This window comes from Muntiacus reevesi, chromosome 16 (assembly GCF_963930625.1).
Source record: "Muntiacus reevesi chromosome 16, mMunRee1.1, whole genome shotgun sequence".
In the NCBI taxonomy this organism is placed as follows: Eukaryota; Metazoa; Chordata; class Mammalia; order Artiodactyla; family Cervidae; genus Muntiacus; species Muntiacus reevesi.
The window spans coordinates 23,036,612-23,052,391 of record NC_089264.1 but is presented as its reverse complement, the minus strand read 5'-3'; positions in this window follow the sequence as shown (position 1 = coordinate 23,052,391).

Here is a 15,780-nt window from a genome sequence, read left to right as displayed (position 1 = left end):
AAAAATAAAACAAACAAATGAATAGAACAAAAGAGAAAGAGACCCACAAATACAAAGAACAAACTCATGGTTATCGGGGGGAGAAGGAAGGTGAGAGGGACAAGATATGGGGAGCACTTTAACAGGCACAAACCACAATGTATAAAATAAAAACTACAAGGATATATTGTATAGCACAGGGAATATGCCCAGCATTGTATAACAACTTTAAATGGAGAATAATCTAAAAAAAAAAAATTGGAATCTCTATGCCATACACCTGAAATTAAACAATACTGTAACTATACTTAAAATAATAATAAATAGAGATGAGCATAGGCAACTGCTTTAAGGAGATTTATTTAACAGTAAGCAGAAAAATGGCTTTAATTTTCGACTGTTAGGGAAAGAAAAGGAAAAGAACAAAGTCTTTAATTTGTTGGATTAAGTGCATGTTAACACTATGAACCAAGATTAAAATTAGATATGGAATAATGAATTTGGAGATTTGGAAGAGGTAAATGGTGGGTTTACTTTGGAGCCTATTAGGTCTGAATACAGAATTACCTAATCAAGGCAAGCCAGAATCAGAGACCAGCGATCTCTGAACAGGGCTAATATCTCAATGGCTAAGATACCAGTAAGGGAAACGGACTTTCCCAGAGCAGCCCGTGGGGTTTGAGGACTGGGAAAAGTTGTCCTTTCTTGAACTGAGTATATTTAGGGAAAAAAAACATAGTCCCCAATGACTCAACACAAAAAGAGAAAAATTAAGCAAACTGAATTCAGAAACAAAGTAAGAAGCTCCAGTTGATTTGGAAAGCAAAGCTGTGATTATCACTTATGCAGAATGATCCTAAGGAATGCCAGTGACTAGACTATGGAAAGGAATGCTGTTAAAAGCTTGGGAATATACATCCATTTCATGCTACCCAAAGAAACTATCATTGTCTTCACCTCCTACCAGCTTTTCATTCCTCTTATTAATTTTGGTTTGTTGAAAGTCCAACTTCGATAGCCCCTGCTTTCTTCCATCAGTTTGGTGAAGCCCAACTGTTCCTTAGAGGCAGAAATAAAATTGGAGTCAGGAGCAGAGTGCAGACAACTTGGGGGCTGCTTCTCACATCTCTTGTTTGAGGCTCTCAAGGAATGGAGAATCTGCACAGATCTATGGAAATATGATGCGTTCACTGGATATGATGAATTTGAATACTTGACCAAATGGAAAGGCAGACTTAAAACTCAAGAAATGTGTTCAACAGAAGTAAAAAGTACTAATACCTGAATATTCCCTATTTTACCCCTCCTCCCTTCCCCCCTTCAGCACTTGCTCAGCTCTCCTTTAAGTAGAGGAGCTTGGTAATATAATATAGTAATATAAAACAAGAAGTGAAGTTAACCTACATCACAATGAGCTTGGAGATGAAGATGGAAAAATCAGGTGGGCTGAATGTCGAAGCAAGTTTCTGAGGGTTTGGAGTCAACAGTGGAAAATGAAGTGTTCCGGGGAGCAACTGCTTTCTATTGTAGGAGCCCCCAAAGATGCAAAAGCACAGGTGACATTTTCACCTGTGTTGTGCATAAAAAATTCTCTCAGTTTATGCATTTCATTGAGAAGCTATTTAAGGAACTGAATGATTTTAATTATATCTGGGCTGAGTAAATTTTTTATATAAATGGCAATTATAATGCTCTAAAGAAACAGAAATTCTGAAGTGATTTGAAAAGAGAAAACTGGATGAGAAAATGAGTGAGCATACCTCCCACAGTAGAGTAACATCCAATTTAAAAGACTTAGCATCTTCACCATGTTATTATTTAAGCAGTGTTATAGCAGTGTCATCAAAACAATATAATCTACCACATTAAATAAATGCCTCTAATTTAAAAATTATATATTTTAAAAGTTTGTTTTTAATTTGTGTACTGTTTTTTAATATATCCATTCATGTCTGAGTATGTTTAAGAAACAATTTCTATAAAATAATATACTTTAATGTGGAAAGAAAGAATTTTGCCTCTACATATGGTTCACTTTTACTAAACTTGAAAAACGCTTGGAACACAACTTGCCTTATGCAAAGCTTGATGAAAACATGCTCTGAGACAGGCACAGGCCACAGCGAGCAGCTGGCAAGAAGCAGAACAGACGCCCGAGCAGCTCCAGAGTAAAATACAGTGTTTAGGAGCTTTTTATCAAATCTATAGAAATGTTTTCCTCTCCAGCTTTTAAAAATTTTGGATAATCGTATCTCAGAGGTACTTTAATAATAGCCATTTATGTTTATGATATCTTTCACCATCTTACACATTTATTTAGCTGCCTCAAATTATAATTTTGTGTTTTCTATGAATGAGCCTTGCATTGGCCGACTATAGGCAGCATCTTGGTATTCCTGGCAAACATAATTCAAAATAATGTGGTCATATTCTAAACAGTGTCCTGAAAAGTGAGATAATAATGGTATTATAATGTTGGTATAGCAACTAGGCCACTTCAGTTTAAACACACAAGGATCCATAATTTTAAATCACACTTAAACAACCAAGACTGTATTGATAAGTGATCAATCCTTATTCATTCTTTTTCAATCATTTCTTTCATCCTTATTTTGTCATTTCTATTCATTGTTGAATACTACTTGCCTCCCTTTAACTCTTAATTCAACACTTAACAATGTATATTTTTGAGTAATCACAACTTTTAGTATGGATGTGTGTATAATAAGATTTGAAATGCCCTTCTCATCTTGACATTTCTTTTTACTATGCTTCTTCTTGCTCAAACTGAGTTCCAGTCAAATTGAAATTCTTCCATTCTTTGATCAGCATATAATCTCTGTAATCTTAAAAATGCCTCTCATATGTTCACATTATTGAGTTCATCCAGTCCAGCAGCTTTTCCTCAAGACCGAGGGAGGCTGCCAGGAGCAGCAAATAAAAATACAAAATGCCCACTTTAATCTGAATTGCAGATAAACTCTAAGATTTTTTTTTACTATAAGTATAGCACCTCTATTACCTAGTACATACTTATACTAAATAACTGCTTATCTGAAATTCAAATTTTATCAGATGTGTGTATGTGTATGTGTATGTGTATGTGTGTGTGCGTGCTCAGCTGTGTCTAGCTGACTGACTCTCCAGCTTTTTAAAATTTCGGATAATTTTGCAATCCATGGACTGTATTCTCCAGGATCCTCTGTCCACTGAATTTTCCAGGCAATAATACTAGAGTGGGTTGCCATTTCCTACTCTATTTTACCAGATACCTATATTTTTATCTGGCAACCCTTTGGCCAGGACTCTCAGTTCTACAGCTTCTAACTTGTCATAAAGCATGCCTTCTCCCTCTGGCATGGCTGAAAAAAGTAGAACCTATTGTACCAAAAAGTAAGATGATGGCCCTAGGCCTGGCCTGCCAGCCTTTGGTGTAACATCAAGCACTTCCTCTCAGCTGAATCCTGAGCCTCTTCTTCACATTAATTTCACGGCCTGCACTGCCATGTTGTCCTATATTATCTTCTAGATTCCTTGTCTTCTAACCGGCTCAGGCTCTGATAGATGAGATGTAAATTCCATCTGCTATTCCTTCTGGGACGCACGTGGGGTAAGAGGGACCCATCTCAAACTCAGTTTCCTGGGGCCAATATTAGATACAATAACAAGTGGGGCTGGTTAGTATGGCACAGTGGGTAGCCAAGATCCAAGTCCTGTGTGAGACTGGGCCTTCAAATACACATATGAAACATCGTATTCAAGAGAGCAGGAAGAAAATAAGAACAGGAAAAAAAAATAAAACAATAAGCAACATAATCTGCAAGATGAGGCAACAGGAGAGAGGTGTTTCTATGGAATATTTACAATAAAACTAATTTTCAAGGAGAAAATTATTAAGAAGGCCAAGTTTATTTGGACAATTCACTTTCCAGCTTTGGTTGCCCAGAGAGGTCCTATCTTCAACCTTAGGAGTGGAAGACATTCTTCTCCTAGGAAGTTCCTTGATCTCAACCCTAATCCTACTAGGACTAATAAAATTCAAAGCCCAGGCTTATCTTGAGATTCCTTCCTTATTTCCTACTTAGATGTTCTCATTTTGTATGACTTTCCCAGTGCTGTCTCCCACCTCCATGTCCACATCTGCTCGGTTCTCACAGCCTAATGTAAGAAAAGAGATTAGTCATGGCCTTCTACTACGTTAAAGATCATCGCATCTACTAGGTGACAACTACCCATATTCAAATTATAGTGCCTAAGGAATCACCGCCGTATTCTAACACAGTATGCGTTATAACCGTCATTTAATATCTCTGAAAACAAATTTAAAAGCTGTTCACTCACTCCAACAGCCATGCCAGAGCTTCAGTCACGTGCACTCCTTGCAACCCTATGGATGTAGCCTGTCAGGCTTTTCTCCATGGGATTCTCCAGGCAACAAAACGGGAGTGGGTGGCCGTGCCCTCCTCCAGGGGATCTTCCTGACACACGGATTGGACCCGAATCTCTTATATCTCCCGCATCTCTTATGTCTCCCCCATTGACAGGCAGGTTCTTCACCACCAGCACCACCTGGGAAGCTGCACTCTTGACAGCAAGGCATCCAAATAATGACTCATTAATCAAATTGGGGAAATGGTGGGGGGGGGGGGCTGAGTGCAAAGAGTTGATCTAAGTGGTTTCTGTTTCTTGTGATCTCTGATTAAGAATAACAAAAAATTTTGGAAAAAATATAAAGATCATTGGCTTGAAAGTCTTAGGAAACTAGCAAATATGGAAAATTTTCTAGAGCATGATGTGGTAGAATTTGAACTCCAGAGATAAGTACTAACATTTGGGCTACTTCTGCACTTGTGGAATCTTGCCAGTTCTGGAGAGAGAGCTGAGAAGTCCTTTCGACAGCTCAAATGGTGAGGGAGATAAAAACTGAAGTCAAAGACCCACCTTTAAAACATCCCCTATATTGGTTTAGGAAACCAAAGAGTTGTATCTGAGGATTAAGGGTAAACTAGAATTAATTAACCAACCTTCAAAAAGACTGCCGCCCAATTATCACCTCATCTGCATAGCCCAGAAAATCTGTTTCAGAAATGACCCCAGGTTGCTTGCACCCTTGTAAGCTGCAGATGTAAATAAAAATTCTCTCTAATAAAAGACAGAATCATCTATGGTAGAATATGAGTACTTTTCACTCATATTTCCAATTTTCTTTCAGACAAAGGAAAAGACTGCATATCTTCACACACTTGAACTTGGGAGCACACATGATACTTGCCCAGGAAGTCAAATATTTAAAAGTGAAGTACAAAATTCTTCAATAATTCTTGCTGAACTTATAGATATGGCCAAGAAAGATAAAGAAACTTTCAGAGGGCACAGCCATGGATTGAAAAAAAAAAAAAGGAAGGATTGAGGAAGTCTTCCTAGAAGCAGAACTAAGTCCTCAGGATAGAGGGCTGCTGAAATGTATTCTCAGGATACATTAAATGTTACTACAACCCAGGAACTTCTGTAGGTCCCTTTCCCTCACTCTTCCTTTTTCAGAAAGAAAATGCTTGTCATAATTACTGTCCCTGTTTCACCACTGTAAGTCTGTATGGAACAGATCAAGAGCTGCCACATCTGGACATGATACAAAGACTACTGCGCATCATACCTAATGGAGAAGCAATCACGCAGCACCAAAAGATCTGGAATTTTCAGGTCGATGGTATTTTGGAGTCACCTTTGGGAAAGACTGGGTGTATTTGGCATGCAGCAGTGACAATGAGCCTAACATTTGGTGATGAGAAGAGTTGTGTGTGGTAGAAATGAATGCCTCTTCATATTCCCAGTGTTCCTGTATTTCTAGGCCCCCAGGGGGATTGTATTTCCTTATCTCCTTTCTTCAGTCAACAAAATATTAATAGAAGTGATATGTACGTTTACAGGTAGACTATTTAAAATATAACTCTCCGATTTTCCTCCATCTTGGCAAGTTTGGATGCAGCTGTTAATATGACGATGCGATGCGGCAAGAGCGAAGCAAGCTGAAATACTAAATTGATACATGTGAGCAATAGTGATACCAAAGAGTTACAAGGTCTCCTTAGAGGAGGAAAAAAACTTCTTTGTGTTAATCCACTGAGATTTTGAGGTTGTTATCATAGCCTAAAACAGATTTTCCAATACTTTATACTCTGTAAATTATTTCTGATTTCCCTTGCAAAATATTTCTTAATTTCTATCATTTTTTATCCTTTAATCCATGTTTTTTCATAGTTCACCAATTCATTTTTTTTTAATTTTTGTATACAGTTCTAAGTTACTTTTCATTTCCAGTTACTACAAAATATTGGCTATATCTCCAGCTTTGTACAAAACATTCTTGAGCCTGTCTTACACCTAATAGTTTGTGTCTCCCACTTCCCCATCCCAATATTTCCCCTCCCACCTCTCTCCCCACTGAAACCACTAGTTTATTCTCTATATCTATAAACATGCTTCTTTTCTGTTATAATCACTAGGTTGTTATATTTTTTAGATTCCACATATAAGTGGTATCATACAGTATATGTCATTCTCTGTTTAATATTTCACTTACAGTAATTCCCTTCGAGTCCATCCATGTTGAAAAAAAGTCCAATATTTTTATAGTAGTTACTTTTGGTCTTGTTAGAATGGTAATGTTTGTCCACTGAAAAGAACTGGAGAAATCCAAACAGGATAAAAGAGAAAAAGCCAAACAGGAAAAAAGAAAAAAATCCCGACTACTGACAGTCATCACTAACAAGTATCTTGTTGATTTTTTTAGTCTCGTAGCCTAGAGTGGAGAAGGCAATGGCAACCCACTCCAGTACTCTTGCCTGGAAAATCCCATGGACAGAGGAGCCTGGTGGGCTGCGGTCCATGGGGTCGCGAAGTGTCGGACATGACTGAGCGACTTCACTCTCACTTTTCACTTTTATGCATTGGAGAAGGAAATGGCAACCCACTCCAATGTTCTTGCCTGGAGAATGCCAGGGATGGGGGAGCCTGGTGGGCTGCCGTCTATGGGGTCGCACAGAGTCAGACACAACTGAAGTGACTTAGCAGCAGCAGCAGCCTAGAGTACCAATCAGTCAATGTTTACAGATGAATGGAAAGGAATAAAAAAAAAAAAAACTCGGTGTGTTCAAGGAAGCATTATTGCTAATTAATGGCCACAGATACAAAATATAATAAATTGTAATAATTAACCATTCCTTCACAAATTTAAAGTATCACGAAGCTCAAGAACTACCCTTCAGCCTGCTTTTCTTCAGAGTGGCCACTCAAAGTTTATTTTTTGTTGTTGTTCAGTTGCTCAGTTGTGTCCAACTCTGCAACCCCATGGACTGCAGCACAACAGGCTTTCCTGTCCTTCACTATCTCCCAGAGTTCACATTCATGATTTATGTTATCAATATCCTCTCTCTCCCAGGCTGTTTTCCAGGTTTAAATAATTAACCTTGACAACATATTAGAGTAAAACAAATGTGCGGTAGATTGACAGGACAAAATTCACTTGAGTTTTAGTCTTCCTAACAACTACAATAACAGTATCAGAAAGAGATTAGGAATTTAGAAGGCGTATTGCAATCAGTCAACACTTTCAGACCCTCTCCAGTGACTTACCATTAGAAATTAATCTTTGGGGTTAAGTATACAAATTGTATGCTGTAGTACAATATTTTTAAGTTATATATTCTAAATATATGTATCTTTTGTGCTAAACCCATTTCAAGGGGCTTTACTTATTAACCTAAAGATGCAGTTGGATCCATTGGGGGATGTTTTGAGGAACCTTGCCATATCTAACCCTATGCAGTAAGATCTTGGGGGGAAAGGATGAGTTGCTACGCTGTGCTGGGAAGATTCTTAAAAGAAAGACGACGCTTCAGACCACATGCTCTTTCAGCTACATCTTAGAAGCAGCTGCTTGTACACAGTTATTCTAGGGGAGAATGAACAATACATGCATTCTGATTTCCTGTCAGTCAGACTGACATATATGCCAGGCACAGACTGAGTCACGTAGATATGTATGAATGTTCCAAGGGTATTCGTGAAAACTGCCCTGGACCTTACATATCTGATCTATCCTTAAACTCAGGTCATCCCCATTTGACTCTCAACTCTTGGCTCCATCATCTGGGTCTGATCCCACCTTTGGCAATTTTAATCTGGTGTCTGTAATTGGTCTCACTGGGATTAATTTCACAGCTCTACCTAAGAGATTTTGGTCTAAATTCTGATTCTTTCCTTGGCAGACTGCCTCAGATATTACAGCACATCCTAATCCCAGCCTCTCATGACTTGGTCGATCCTCTAGCCAAACTGGCCCTGGGACGGTAGTAGAACACTGTGCCTCTATCAGAAATCCTGATTATTGCACAGTATTCATTTCTCCTCCTGCTCTTCTTTGTGTTCCACACAGGTAAACAAAAGCCTTGTGTAGCTTAGAAAAATACAGTAAAAATAGTGTGTAATGGCTTTAATGAAAAGCTAGTTGGGAAAGCAAGACTCAAAGTTTATTTGGCTATTGAAAACACAGAGCTCATAAACAGCAATTGAGATGACAGCATTCTGCTTCACATTGAACCGCATTCGCTCCACAGTACTGAGCAAAGTCTCACTCTTTTCAAACAAAGAAAATAACCAGGCTGTCTGCAGTTGGTATCAATTTAAATGAGTACATTCAGTTCCATTATTACTTGAAGTAAAGTAAGTTTACTGTTTTTGACAAGGAACTCGCCCTTTCTTGAGGTTATATGAGCCTATTAAAGAGCCGGCAAATTGGCCAGCAATTATTAACCTGACTTTTTCTATCAAAGTGCTTAGAATAAGACATCAATTATGAACAAGAGAGTTGAACAACACATTTCTCAAATCTGTTATTAACCATATGCACTGTCACCAAATATGTAAAATGGGCCTTTAGAAATCATTTCTCTCCTCTCTTTGCACTAACAGATTTGAGGCTGAAGAGCTTCTACCATATTCCCTATAAGGGGTTTTCATCTATATTGACTTCCACAATAGCCTGTAAAGCTAGTGGTTGGCCCTTTATATTCATCTAAAAATGAGAACACAGAGGCACAAGCGTATTCAGTATTGCATACACCATCAGAAAGAAGGAGGTCACAAATGAGAAGAAATAGTTGATTTTGATCTGAACAGTTAATGTGACACTGGGTATCTAACTCAATCTCACTCAACCACAGTTTCATAAGTAAAACTGGGTTTTAAAAACTTGTATCATAATACTATTGAGAAATATTGAATAAAACCATGTGGTTAGTATATACTGATTTATAAATGAATGGTCATTATTTCTGTTGAACTTTGTTTTACTAAATTTGTTTAGAGTCAACTCTAGAAACATGAGTCAGTAGACCACTTCAGTACTGAAGTGGAGAGAAGACCCTTCCACCAATCAGAGGCTGAGCAATTACAACACAGGAATTATGATGTCACTTGGGCTGGGTTTAAAGACTATAATTTGGGAGTGGTGGCTCGAAGACTGTGAAAGACAGATGCAAAGATAAGTGCTAGTGGGAAAATCTCTGAAAAAGGACTTTGGGGTTGTCAGTGGAACCAAAGACACTTCTCTGGAAGAATGACTTATTCTATAAATGCTGCCAATGACTCAATCATCTGGCTCTGAGGAATTTATCAACTTTCTGCTAAGTGGTTCACATGCAGAAACTCATTTAATTTTATCACAATCCTGTGAGGCACTATCTCTTTTACATAGGTAAAGGAAGTGAGGCTGTAGGGATCAGGCATCCTGTTCATGATGCTATGATTCGTAAGTCAGAGACAACAAAACTCAGATCCTCGAGTTCTCACCATTCTACGTTGTTTCCCCCCAAAGAACCAGGATCTCACCAACAAAAATCATTACCTACATTCTGTTTAAGAAGAAAGTAAGATATAAAATGAGTATGTTTCTTCAGGAAATGATGGCCACCTACAGACACACACACACAGTCAGATATCATAAGATACCATCGTATTTATTTAGATCCTATCAAGAAGTTTTGAAGTGCCATGGAGTTATGTTTCGTGAATACTTTTCTATTAACACATTTTCTAATAGCATCATTTATCATGCCATCACGAACTGTATAAACTATAAATAAAATGTATTCCTATCTTCTTTTCTGGAACAAGTTTAAGGATTTAGATTCTCTCTGAGGGGGGAAAAAAGTGGATTATGCAGGTTTCTGTGTCTCTCTATGAAATTCTTTGACTTCTGCAGGGAGAAATGTAATTCATTATATAAGAAACATTTATTGAGCAGCTACTGTTTTCAAGCCACTTTGCTAAATGATAAATAGAAAAGAAAAGGGAGAAGATACATTTCTGGCCTTTACTAAACAGATAATCTTGTTCAAATGCCAATATAAAGGAATCATCTTACTACCAACATCATGGGGGAAACATGTTGCCTTTTTATCCACCACTGTTTCTTACCCCTCTGCCCAGGCTTTGCTTTTCCCACCATGCCTAACAAATGTGACAGAGTGTCTCTACAGGATGGCGCAGGAAATTTCACATCTATTATCATATTTATTCTTATAGTGTCTTCATGTTTATATAGTCACTCCCATTTTAGGGCTTCCCTGGTGGCTCAGAGGGTAAAGCCTCGGCCTGCAATGTGGGAGACCTGGGTTTGAACCCCGGCTTGGGAAGATCCCCTGGAGAAGGAGATGGCAACCCAATCCAGTACTCTTGTCTGGAAAATTAAATGGAGAGAAGAGCCTAGTAAGCTATAGTCCATGGAATTGCAAAGAATCACACACAACTGAGCAACATTTTACAAATGAGGAAATGAAAAGTCAGAAATATGAAATAAATTGCCCAAGATCATGCCACTGATTCATGGCAAAACTGAAATTTAAACCTAGGGTCTTAAAACAAAATCTAAATTCAGTGCTCTTTTCACTTTACTACTAAGGACTCAAAAATAGGTGGTGGGTCTCATTCCCACAGTTTGGGGCCCTCAGGAGGCTGATTACAAGGTGAAGGTTAGTGTCCAGAAGGTTATTAGGTGGTGTTCTCAAGATCAACATGATCAGTAGACAGGAAGGTAGGTCAGGAGAGTTGGGCATTGATGCAGTCACAACACGACCCCAGACAACAAGACTTACACATCGACAAGTTACTGGAAGTCCATGACCTTGGAAACCTGTTGCGAAGAGCCGACTCATTGGGATGACCCTGATGTTGAGAGGGACTGAGGGCAGAAGGAGAAGGGGGCATCATCAGAAGATGAGATGGCATCACCCACTCAATGGACATGAGTTTGAGCAAACTCCAGGAGGTAGTGGAGGACAGAGGATCCGGGCACACTGTCATCCACAGGGCCGCAGGGTGGGACACGACTTAGTGACCGAACAACAACAATGAAGTGGCTCCATGCCATGAGGCAGTTTCTGAGAGGGCGATCAAAGAGTTCAGGGGTATCAGGGACATCCCCAGAAGTGGTGGACCATCCTTCAGTTTTGAATCAGGAGTTTGGGTGGTCCAGAAAAGCATTCACATCTTAGAGCTTTGTGGGTCAGACTCCTACACTAACTTTGAGTATCTTTCAACTCTTTTAATCCAACTATTCACCACTGCAATGCGTTGACTTGCAAGAGCATATTTCACTTGTATATTTTTCCAGATTGCACAACAGTCAACTAAATAAACAAAAAACAAAAGTGAAAAAAATGTGGCCAACAATGGGCCAGAGCCAGAGTGGCTGAGGTTTATCTACAGATGATTATTCTCAAAAACCTTACTTTCACTTCTCATCCATGACAGAAAGATTGAAGGAGGGAGAATTTCATTTAATATTTGTATCCAGTTACCTAAGAATCCCTCTAGATTTCACCCTATACAAAGTATTCCCATTGATTTTTAAGGCTTCCTTCCTCCAACAAATTTTAAAATACGAATATAAAAAAATAGAATAAAAAATAAGTCTGAATGTATAATTTACATAATAGATTTAGCTAATATAGGACTTTTTCATTCATATTGCTTAAAATGCTAGAAAAATTATAATTAAGCATTTTAAAATACAGCTATGTTCAAATTTAAGAAAACTTTCCATGATAGAATTAAAGAACTCAAAATCAGAGAAATAAGTAAGCATCACTTTTCTCCTTGTCTCCACGTGGGTATCAGAGCCATATATATGGCTAAAGGATATGGCATAGAGGCCAACTACTAAAGACAATGGATTGGAAAAGTGAACAGGGAATTATGAAACCCAAATCTTCAATGTGTAAAGCTAGGAAATTTCAATTTGAGAAATTAACACAAAACCGATTTAGTACTGCCAAAATTTTTAGAGTACAGGCAGAGTCAACCAGAAAACAATCCCACAGAAGTGTCTTCACTTCATCCCACTTCACTATCTTCATCTTGAAGGTCTTCCACAGGAACCATTTGTTAAAAGACAAATTCACAAGTAGAACTTACAAAAAAAAAAAAAAAATGAAGAAACAAATTGCCACAAAGTATAGTCACGGATGCAATACACTGGAGAACTCATGGCACAGAAATAACAAATAATAGAAAAATAAGGAAGCGATCTTAAAATAAGTATGTTAAAAGTGGTCAAATGGATAACAACAGTAACAGACACCTTTGATAAAAATAAGATAATATGGAAAATAACAGATTTATTTAAGTAGAACTAAAAGGAAACTCTTGGAATAAAAACATAGAAATCAAAATTAAGAACAGTTCAAATTTAAGCTATATAGCTTACTACATACAGTAAGAATTAGGGAACTGGAAGACAGATTGGTAGAAATTATTTTGAATGCAGCACAGAATGGTAAAGAGATAGAAATCATTAAAAAGAAGATAATAGACAAAGAGAATTGGGACTTCCCCAGTGGTCCAGTAGTTAATACTTTGCCTTCCAGTGCAAGGGGTGTGGGTTCAATCCCTAGTTGGGAAGCTAAGATCCCACATGCCTTGGAGCGGAAAAACCAAAACATAAAACTGAAGCAATATGGTAACAAATTCAATAAAGACTTTCAAAATGGCCACATAAAAAAAAAAAATCTTAAAAAAAAATAGACAAGGAGAATCGAAAAAGAAGTTCCAACTTACAGCCAGCATTCTAGAGAAAGTAATAAAGAAGATGGAGGATAAAGAATGTTCAAAAAGATAAGCTTTTTTAGATTGGAAGATTGACTCACCTACCAAGTTCCAAGCAGAACTTTTTTTAAAAATCCACATTTAGATTTACTGGGGTGAAACTGTAAACCTAGTAAAGAATAGCATGGATAGTGATATACACAGAGGAAATGGCATTGTTAGTATGAACGCTGGCATCAGAAAAGTCCAATATAGAAAGAGAAAATGAACTTGGCTGTTACAGTATTTTAGACAAAACTATCTTTTTCTTAAAAAAAGAAAAATAAAAAACTATTCTTTACTCTTTCGAAGGATGCTAACTTAGAGTCTCAGGAATGCAATGATGTTAAAATATGAATTTCTGGTCTCTACCCCACCACAATGTCCCAGTTCACAACTTCCTAATGGAGAACAACGGTATATAGCTGCCTTGGGTCACCTGACCCCAATTTTTATTACACAGGAGCTAAGGAGGGCCACCATACTGGCTTTCTAAATTTTTGCTTTAAGGTTCTATTTTAAACAAATACCAATTAATACTAAACAAATCAAACTGATTCAGTGACAAGCAGTTGAAACACGAAGTCTATCTTCATATGCAGATTCTGCCATTTCATGATACACTTTGTATATGTCCAACATTTTAAAATTATATTGACCTGGCATACATACTGCAGTCAGTGAGAGGAAGCTGAATACTGCATTTGATAAAGTTTTTCAAAGACCTCAATTTTTCAGCAGAAGTAAAATGGGAGATTGGTCCTCCTCGCAACCCATTCCATTATTATTGTATCCTTTATTAGACTCTAAACAAGACAATGTTAATATTCTTTTAAGGGGAGTAGCTTGACATTTTAAAGCAGTACCGCTTTTTAATTATTGCTGTGTAAATATTCTTTAAATAAATAATTTTTCCCAGTATAGGTAATATATAAACAGCTCATTAATTATCCCAACTTTTCCTAAATCCTCTTTCCCTAAAGTTTTAACTCAGTTATCTCAGAAATAAATCAATGAAGGTAAGTGAAAATTAGGCAGCTTCTAAAAGTTTTTATAATCCATTGTTTACTACAGTTACACAAATCGTTCTTCATTATCTCAACATTTTTCTTACTTGTCAAGAGTGCAACATTTCTCTGTGCTTTAACATTTAAGCTGCAATCATTCATTTCAAAAGCCAGAAATCCTGGCTCTTTACTCTGGTCTTACACACAGATTCCTATAAGAATGGTCTCAAAAGTGATGAATGCAAAACTGATGTGGTACACAAAATGATGCTTCAAGTACAGAAGGAAAATACTAGTAGTTTTATTTAAACACATTTTCCCCAATATCTGAAAATAGAGCATTCCTATGAAACCTATGTGAGTCAAACTGTCATAAAGCAAATAAGCAATTGTCTTAGAACACATCCTGCTACAGGATGAACAAAATTAATCGAGATAAAGCACAGATACTCACAGACATTGTTCTAAATTATGGCAGTTTGACCCTGAGATGCTGAGTGTACTTCCTGGGGAAGGAGCATGGTGGTACTAACGCTGTTTGGGGTGTACAGTACCTCTATGAAAGCTCCCACAAAACCAAAGCTGAGTGCTCTTTTCACTTTTTTTGCCTGTAATCTTAAAACTGAAAATTCTCTTGGATTTCTTTCAGTTACTAATGCAGGTACTAATGTGGGTGTTTCATGAAAGCTAAGTGGAGTAAAGCAAAATCTCAAAAAAGGGGAGACACTTGTGTTTAGTTTTATTTCTAAAATAAGGTGCTGTGAATATGTTAGTGATGGCACAGCCCCCTCGCTCTTCCCAGAGGACATCTGGAGAAGAAGCAGTATTGGGGGATGAGCATGAGTATGATGCTCTCTGCTATCAGGTAGTGAGTGCTCAGATAAACATATTTACAGATCTTGCCTTTTTAAATTCACCTAACCCTCACCAGGCTTTCCTGGTGGCTCAGTGGTAAAGAATCCACCTGCCAATGCAGGAGACAGGTTCTGTCCCTGATCCTGTAAGATCCTCTTGAGAAGGAAATGGGAACCCACTCCAGTATTCTTGCTTGGGAAATCCCATGGCCAGAGGAGCCTGGAGTCCATGGGGCCACAAAGAGTCAGACACGACTGAGCAACTAAACAACAACAAGATCCTCACACAGTAAAGGAATGTTTTAAAAAGATTCTTGCAAAGAAACAGTAGATTGAAGAGGATGCTAATATTACAAACTTCCCTGATATGAAGCATATCTCTACAATTTTTTAGCAATGCAATATTCAAGCTAATAATTATAAATATCCATTAGCCATATGGTAAATCTTAAGTACATCTTTTTGGGATCTCAAGCTGATTATCAAAGCATGAAAATCTCCATACTCTGCTATGGCAGAAATGACCAAAATGATGTAAATAAATCAACATAATGATATATCAACATTCATTCCACTGTTAGCAAATGCTATTCAAAGATACAAAGAAACATAAAGACCTTTAAAAAAAAAAAGTATTAGAACCAGTTGAACAGTTGTTAGACAGTTGGGTCCAACTACTGATGTTTCTACTATTCTAGGCTTATGGTACTGACTAGATTCTCTTCCAATGACAAAATACACATAAAACTACAATTTGTAAGCCATTAAAGGACAGAGGTGCTGCAAAGATATTTTCT